Source organism: Passer domesticus, unplaced genomic scaffold, assembly GCF_036417665.1.
Source record: "Passer domesticus isolate bPasDom1 unplaced genomic scaffold, bPasDom1.hap1 HAP1_SCAFFOLD_37, whole genome shotgun sequence".
Lineage (NCBI taxonomy): Eukaryota > Metazoa > Chordata > Aves > Passeriformes > Passeridae > Passer > Passer domesticus.
In genome coordinates, this window is record NW_026990149.1 from 2,047,634 (window position 1) to 2,056,755 (window position 9,122).

Sequence of the window (9,122 nt, forward strand, 5' to 3'; positions counted from 1 at the left end):
CAAAATCCCCCAAATCCCATAACCCCCCAAAACACAAGGTTTTGGCTTTGGTTTGGTTTCTCTCCAAAACCTCTATAATTCCCCCTGAACTTCCATCAAATACCCAGTAAAGCCCTAAAGAAGCCCCAAGATAATCCCCCAAAACCCTGCTAAAATTGCATCAAAATTGCCCCAAAATCCCAAAAATGCCCCCCAGAACCCCCCAGACTCTCTGGGGCCGTCCTGGATCAGGGGCACCGGCCGGTGGAACAGGAGCCACCTCAGGGGCCCTCGGAGCTCTGTGGGGAGGGGGCACCATGGGAGACCCCCAGAAACGGGAGGGGGGGGGGGGTGGAACCCCTGTTGTGCCCCCTCGCCCCGAAACCCCCAGACCCCGGTTCAGGGGGGGCCTGGGACCCCCCGGGACCCCCAAATCTCCCCCGGGACCCCTCTGGGAGCCCCAAACCCCCCCAAGGTTGGCCCTGGATCACCCTGGACCCCCAAAACCTTCCCGGGACCCTCAGACCCCCCAGTTCCCCACAAAATTGACCCCAGACCCACCTGAGGCCCCCTCAAATCCATCAGACTGCCCCAAATCCCCCTCAGACTCTAAATCCCCGCCAAACCCTGGGAAATCCTCTCACACTCCGCTAAAGCCCCCCAGATGCACCTCAGAACCCCCCAGATCCCCACAGCTCCTCCCACAATCCCCCCAAAATCCCCTCAGACCCTCCCAATTCCCCTCAGATCCCCCTAAACCCACCTGAGAACGCTCCAGACCCTCTCAAGCTGCCCCCAAAGATCCCCAAAGCCCCCTCAGACCCACCAAAGCCCCCTCAGACCCCCTCACTCCCCCCAAACCCACCGCACACCCCCCTATTTCCCGTCAATCTCCCCAAAATCCCCGATTTCTCCTCAGACCGCCCCAAACCCCCCCAGTTTCCCCTCAGCGCCCTCCTCAGCCGCGCGCGCCTCTGAATCTCCCGCCTCCGCCGCGTGCACGGGCTCCCCAGCCAATAGCGGCGCGCCCCGCCCCGAACCAGCCAATGAGGGCGCGGCTCCCCTCAGCAGCGCCCGCCTCCCCGCGCCGCTGCAGCCAATCAGAGGCGAGCCGCAGCGGCGGTGGCGGTGCCGGGCGCTGCAGAGAGCGGGGGCGGCGCTGGGAGCGGCCGGAGCGCTCCGGGAGCTGCTGAGGCGGCCGGGACAGGGCCGGGAGCGGCTGAGAGGGGATCGGGGGGGCGTGGGAGGGTCCGGGGGGTCTGGGGGGCCTTTGGGGTGGGTTCCGGGGGTGTGGGCCTGGGTCTGGGGAGGGGTCTTGGCTGGGGGATCGTGAGGTGTCAGGGAGGGTCTGGGGAGGGGTCCTGGGGCACTGTGGGGGGATCTGGGAGTGGGGAGGGGTCCTGAGAGGGGTCTCGAGGGGGGTCCTGGGGGTGCTGGGGGCACTTTGGGGTTCCAGGGTGGTCCTGGGCCAACCTTGGGGGCTTTTCAGGGGGATTTGGGGTTCCCGGGGGACATTTGGGGATCCTGGGGGTTCCCAGCCCCCCCCCCCCTCCCGTTTCTGGGGGTCTCCCATGGTGCCCCCTCCCCACAGAGCTCCGAGGGCCCCTGAGGTGGCTCCTGTTCCACCGGCCGGTGCCCCTGATCCAGGACGGCCCCAGAGAGTCTGGGGGGTTCTGGGGGCATTTTGGGGGCAATTTTGGGATTTGGGGCATTTTGGGGCAATTTTAATGCAATTTTGGGAGTGTTTTGGGGATTATCTTGGGGCTTTTTAGGGCTTTATTGGGTATTTGATGGAAGTTCAGGGGGAATTATAGAGGTTTTGGAGAGAATTATTGTGTTTCAGGGGGGGTTATGGGATTTTGGGGGTTTTGTAGATTTGGGGAGTTTTGGATGTTGGGGGATTTTATTGGGGTTGGGGGGGTTGATTTTTGAGGGGGTTTAGTGAAATTTTGGGGAGGTTTTTGAGTTTTGGTGTGTTTCACGGGGATTTTGTGGGATTCTCTGGGGTTTTGGAGGATCCTGTTGTAATTTCTTGGAAATTTTGGGATTTTTAGTGGAATTTCTGGGGCATTTGGGCGTCTGGGGTCTTTGGGGTTGTGCCAGGGTTTGCGGAAGGGCTGAGAGGCATCAAAATCTCCTTAATCTCCTTTAAAGCTCCAAAAGTCCCAATGAAACTCATGAAATCCGAAATAAATCTCACAAAATCCCATTAGAACACCCTAGAATCCCAATAAAAAGCCCACAAAATCTTTTGAAATCCCAATAACGCCCAAAATCCTGATGAAACCCCACAAATCCCCCCAAAAATGTCCCCTAAAAAATCTTGCAAAATCTCCCCAAAGACCCAAAGAAATCAGAGCAACACCCAAAAAACCTCACAAAACTCCCCTAAATCCCACCAAAACATCCAAAAAAACCCAAACTGCCAAAAAACCCAAATCCCAAATAAATCCCACTAAATGCCTCCACAATTCCAATAAACACCTCAAAATCTCCTAAAAATCCCAATAAAACCCCCAGAATTTATGAAAATCGCAAAAACTGCCAACAAAATACCAGTAAAACCTTCCAAAATACAAAAAAAACCCCAAAATTTTCAATAAATCCCCAATCCCCTCAAAAAAACACCTCTCCAAAAGCGCAAATAAAACCCCCAAAATCCAAACACCCCCAAAATCCACAAAACACCCCAACATTTCCCACCTTGTCCCAGCATGTCTGCAGTCATTTCCAGGCGCTGCCAGTGGCCCCAGGAAGGTGTCAGTTCTCCCAGTGTGATCCCCCAGTCATGCCCAGAATATCCCAGCTGCCTCCAGCATGCATCCAGTCCTGCCCAGTTCCTCCAGTTTGCTTGCAGCATGATCCCAGTTTCTCTCAGGTGCTCCCAGTAGGCCAAAGTGTGATCCCAGTCACTCCCTTTCAACCCCAATATGATCCCAGTAAGCTCCAGCTGGATCCCAGTCACATGCCAGCCCTCCCAGTGTGGTCCCAGTATAATCCCAGTTGCTCCCAGTCAGGCCCAGTATGGGGGATGATGTGCAGGGTGTGTTCCCAGTCGCTCTCAGATTCTCCCAGTATTAGTCCAGTCCCTCCCAGTATGATCCAAAGATGAGCCCAGTGTGCTCCCAGTCCCTGGCAGTATGAACCAGTTGTGCTCCACATGGTTCCAGTGGCTCTCTTTCACCCTCCCTTTTGTTCCAGTCACTCCCAGTTCCTTCCAGTATGATCCCATTTGCTGCCAAGCACTCCCAGTCAGCCTGAGTGCAGTGGCACTCACTGCCAGGATGATCCCAGTCACCTCCAGCGTGATCCCAGTTGATCCCAGTAGAAGCCCAGTTTGTTCCAGTGACCACCAGCATGTTCCCAGTCACTCCCAGTTCCTCCCAGTTGGGTTTTTTGGGGGGATGTTTGGAGAATGAAGAAGTGCAAGGCTGAGCGGAAAAGGCCCCTTGGGGGGACATCGGGGGGTGACGGTGGCGGCTGGCGGCAGAGGCAGCCTGGAGGAGCAGAGCCCTGTGTCCCCCAGGAGCCCAAAGTGGGGAGCCCAGAGAGGGGGGAGCGCCGCCATGGGCGGGAGCCTGCAGAGGCTGGAGAGGGGCAGGGGGGACTCCTTGGAGCCCCTGCAGCCCGGAGCAGAGAATGAGGGGAGAAGGGAGCCCAAAAAGCCCCGGCAGCCCTGAATGGGGAGCGAAGAGGGGGCAGGTTTTGGGATTGCTGGGACTGCCAGCAGGCTGGGGAGGGCGGGCACCGAGGAGAAGGGGGACCCCCAATGCAAGCGTGACCCCAGCAGCTGGGATAGGGGGAACTCCCAAAGACCAGAGGGGAGGGAGCAGGGGTGGGGAACTCCTGGGGAGGGTTTTTCCGGGCTGACTCGTGGTGTTTGGGAGGTTTTTCTGGAGCCTAGGTCGCTGGTGACTTGTTGAGAGTGACTTGGGCAGAGGGACCTTCAAACTCAATGTGCTCATCCTTTGTTTTCCTCAAACCAGGATTTCCATTGCCAACCCCCATTGAGGCTGTGAGGAAAATGCCCCAGAACATGCAAGCAGGTGAGGAGGAAGTCAGTGCCCCTTTCCCCTCTCTCCTGCTCCATCTCCCAGCCCAGCACAGCCCCGGCTGCAGGACAGCCTGGGGGCATCTCCTTGCCCTTGCCTGTGGCCCGGAGGCAAATGCCATCCTGTCCTTGTCCTTCCTCCCCCAGAGCAGGAGCTGAGGATGGAGAGCAGGGAGGACAAAACCCCGTGGCAGAACCTCGTGGCAGAGGCCGTTTTGAACGGCTCCACGGCGCAGGAACCCAACGGGGAGGAAAAGCCCTGGAGATGCCGCACGAGGAGGGGCTGCAAACACAGCCCAGGTTGCTCTGAGGAGTAAAGATCCACCCTGTGCCAGGAAGGTGGACAGAGCTTCAGCCAGAGCTTGGAGCTGGTGGTCCATGAGTGGGTTCCTGATCGGGAGAAGACTCACAGGTGCTTGGAGTGTGGGAAGAGCTTCTGGTGGATCACCAGCCTGATCGTGCACCAAAGGAGCCACACTGGGGAACGGCCCTACGAGTGTGGGGAGTGTGGGAAAGGCTTCAGGTGCAGCTCTGAGCTCATCACTCACTAACGCATCCATACCGGGGAGAGGCCCTATGACTGTCCCGAGTGTCAGAAGAGGTTTCAGACCAGCTCCAGTCTCCTCCAGCATCAATGGATTCACACAGAGGAGAGGCCCTTCCGCTGCCCGGACTGCAGGAAGGGCTTCAACTGCAACTCAAACTTCGCCAGGCACCGGTGCATCCACAGCGGGGAGAGGCCCTACGAGTGTCCCCAGTGTGGGAAGAGCTTTACCCACAGCTCTAACTTGACCAAACACCAACAGAGTCACCAGTAAGGGAAGTCCTGCAAGTGCCCTGAGTGTGGGAAGAGCCTCGTGTGCTGCTCCAGCTTCATCCCCCATTGGAGAACCCGCATTGGGAAGAGACTTGCTGATCCATGTTCCCTGTGATCCATGGTGGGAAGACACTTGTCACTTTTCCTGCCCCTGCTAATGCCCTGATGTGGGATTGAAGAACAAGAGGGTCTGGCCAGAGCCGTGTCATTACACTCACTCCCACCTCAGGTCATTGCCAGGGGCAGGAAAGGGACTCTCTCTCTCTCCCTGAGGAGAAAGGTGTCCTTTTTCCAGGCAGGAGGAAATACGTGGCCAGGAAGAGCCACTCAGTGGTGATGTTGTAGTTTTCCCTGTAAATAGTTTTTCTTATCCCTTCTGTTATCAATATTGCTTTTTTTCCTGTTTGTTCCTTATCTCATTGCTGTTCCCAGTAAATTGTTCTTATCCCAGCCTGGGATCTTTGCCTTTTTTTCTTTCCATGGGAGGCGGGAGGGCAGCGAGCAGCAGCGCGGTTTTAGCGGGAGCAGGAAATTGGGGAATCCCATTCCTGAACCCTGGCCCATGGAAACCGAGCATCCCAGCTGGTCCCAGCCCTGGTGGCCATGGCAACAGCCTTGGGAGCGGGTCCCTGGCTGGGGCTGTGGGAACCTCTTCCCTCTGGTGCCCAGGGACAGGACTGGAGGGAACGGCTGCAGCTGAGTCGGGGCAGGCTCAGGTTGGATCTCAGGAAAAGGTTTTTCCCCAGAGGCTGCTGGGGCACTGCCCAGGCTCCCCAGGGAAGGCTCCCAGCTCCAGGGCTCTCTGAGCTCCAGCAGCGTTTGGACAGCGCTGCCAGGCCCAGGCTGGCATTGTTGGGGTGTCCTGTGCAGGGCCAGCAGTTGGACTCCAGGATCCTGATGGGTCCCTCCCAGCTCAGCCAGTTCTGTGGACCTGGGATCCCGTGACCCTGGGGATGGGGCTGCCAATGGTTGCCATGGCAACGGGCTCTGGCTGCAGGCCTGAGCTGGTGTCCATGGCAACCACCCCTGGCATGGGGTCTGCATGGAGCTGCCGAGGGACTGAGCATGGCAACAGGGGGCTGGGGATGGTTGCCATGGAAACTGACCATAGCAGCAGGGGGCTGAGGATGGTTGCCATGGAAACTGAGCACAGCAACAGGGGGCTGGTGATGGTTGCTATGGAAACTGACCATAGCAGCAGGGGGCTGGGGATGGTTGCTATGGAAACTGAGCACAGCAACAGGGGGCTGGGGATGGTTGCTATGGAAACTGAGCACAGCAACAGGGGGCTGAGGATGGTTGCCTGCCAAGGATCACATTTGTCACAGGCACTCAGAAGGATTCCATGGGGACTTTCCAAGAGTCTCCAGGCTGTTCAAGAGCTGGAATGTCACAGGCAGAGACAGGGGCTCCATGGACACCTCCCAGGGGTTTCTGGGGATGGTAAAGGGCCGTGTGATCAGAGCCAGTCACAGCCATTCCATGGTGACATCCCATGGCACCTGGGGCTGCAAAGGCACCGATCTGTCACAGGCACTGACGGGGGCTCCACGGTGACATCCCAGGAGTCCCCAGGCTGCCAAAGAGCCGGGATGTCCCAGACACTCCCAGGGGTTCCTGTCATGGGCACAGTGGCAGCTTCAGGCAAAAGCTTTATTTCTTTATTGGAGAAACTCCTGCAGATTCATGAGATGGAGAAATGACACCCAACAGCCACCATGGATCCTCAAACCCCTGCAGGGCCCCTAGACTTCCAAAATTTATTTTAGTACAGGAGAGTGGGAGTGGCTGGATCCAATCCCAGCCCCAGACTTTGTCAAAGGTGTAAAAGATTGGACAGGTAGAATTGAACCTTAATGCAATTTGTCCCACAGGATTATCGATGGAATTCTAGATAAATTTATATAAATACAGCTCTGATTGATTCTGATCATGATTTGACAGAATGGTTTGTTTACACCACAGATTAAATTTTAAAAAAGATAGTTATTTACTCCACAGTATAGGAGATATAACAATTATTAGAATATAGTGATCTAGGAAGCAATTTTGATGTCAACAGAGTCTTGCTGGAGTTGTTGGAGCACATGGCAGTTCCTCCTGCTCCAGCAGGAACTGCCTTTCCTGTGCCAGGAGCAGGGCAGGTCCCGCTGCAGGAAAAGCCCCAGGCCAGCCCCAGCACAGGGAAGGGCTCGGGCACAAGGGCAGAGTGCCGTGCTGGCAGCTGTGCCAGGCAGAGCCTGAGGCACCAAAGGCACCTTGGCAGCAGCAGCTGCTTGCAGGACATGGCCAGAAGCCTCCCTTGGCAGCCCGGCCTGGTGGCCAGCACTGCAGAGCTGCTGCCTCAGGGCTCATTTCTGCCTGGGCTCTGAAAAGCCACTTCTGCTCCAGGAGCCTGCCTGGGAAGCCATTGGCCCCAGCACCTTGGGGACAAGATATTTATGACAAAACTCTTCATGCCAGCAGAGACAAGGCAGGGGCAGAGGAAAGGGCAGAGCCAGGCCCAGGGGACAGGGCTGCCATGGTGATGGCTGTGAGGTCACTGCCCTGCAGCAGCCTGGCTGCCCTCAGCAGACATTCTGGCCAGAAGCGTTGTGAGGGCACCCAGCACATCAGAGAACCCACACAACAGGAATTCTGTTCTTGGGGAGGGGAAAGGGTTTCTCTATGTCAGGCTGCACAAAACTCCTGCTCTTGGACAATTCTCTGGAAAAACAGTTGCAGTTTTGGGCCACTCTCATCATTGTAAAATATTTCCTCCTTTTAACAAATGTAAATCCACCCTCATTCAGTTGAAAGATGTTGGCCCTCATCCTGTCACTGCAAGATTTGGGAGAAAATAACTTTGACCACTATTTTTCCATTTTCACAGACCTTGGAGAAGACTGAAAAATCTCACAAGATGGGGTTTGGAGGCCTCATCACATAATCAGCAGGGAGAGGCTGATGGCTCTGGGCTCAGTGGTGTTGAGACTGAGGACAGAACAGGAGTAGTCCGGGAGGGAGTGAAGGATGGTATCAGAGAGGAGTTTTTCTTGTAAAAAGCAGCTAGAGAAAGAAATAATGGCACCAAGGGTGTGGAGTGCCCCTGCCCCATGAGGTAGGGATTCTACCCAGACAGACACCATTGGGCGAGGGGTGTAATTGAAAGCAGATTCCACCCCTCCACCCTGTGGGGTGTGCCTCTGCAATCCCGGGAAAAGACACTCCACCCCATCTGGTCAGATAAGGAATGGCCCCAGAATGTTCTTCCTTTTCTGTACCCTCATTGGTTTAAATTCTACTGCAATGTCTCCAGCTTAGATTTTTTTTTGGTTGTCCTCCTTGATTCACCCATTTCCAGTCCCCTGCTCCTTCTGCTATTAGACCCTGACCCTAAACTTCACCTCTAAACCCATGACCCCACCCCCTTCATTTCTTCTCTTGGTTCCCTGGCACAATAAAGGATCCTGGGTTTTGCTAAACAAGATCCATCCTGTTGCCTTCCTTTCCCTGTTGGTCATCGGTGCCTGCCTGAGGTCTGAGACTCTGGGCCCTGAGGGAATTGTTGCGCCCCTCACTGTGGTGGAACACAACACAGGGGCAGCTGGGGAGGCCCAGACTGGACATGAGGAGAAAGGAATTTCCCTCCCAGGGCAGGGCTGTGATGCAACACATCCCCCAGAAGAAGCCTGGAGCAGCCCAAGGCTTTGTGTGGCCGGCAGAGGCAGGCAGGAGGCAGAGCTGTCAGCAAAGGAAGGGGCCAGCCAGGTGGGGCAGCCGGGGGATGACGACAGCCTGCAGGGACAGAGGCACAGGTTTTCTCAGCATCAGAAACACCTTTTCCTTGCTTGTCCCCAGCTGTCATCACTGCCTCCAGTGTTCTGCTTTACCTGGAACATGGGGATACTTTTTTGGTCCTGTTCCTCAAAAGGATTTATTTTAAGTATGAGAAACTTCAGTGTTTCACTCCCTTTTGAGTCTCTGAGAAGTTTTTTGAGCACATTCTGAGGCACTGAGTCTGATGCAAAGAGTACCAAAGCCCCAGAGGGTCATTAAAGTCCTGGTGCTGTGTCTGTGCTGCTGAGCTGGGCCGGGCTCCTGGCCCAGAGGCAGCTCCTGGCAAGGGCAGCGCTGCAGAGAGACAGCTCTGGCCAGGAGCAGCTCCTGGGCACAGCCCAGCAGGGCTGGGGCACTGCCAGGGCAGCTCAGGGACACCAGCAGGGCACAGACAGAGCTGACAGGGCTCAGCACTGGCAGGGGCTGGGGGATGTCCCAGAGGGGGCTGTGTCACAG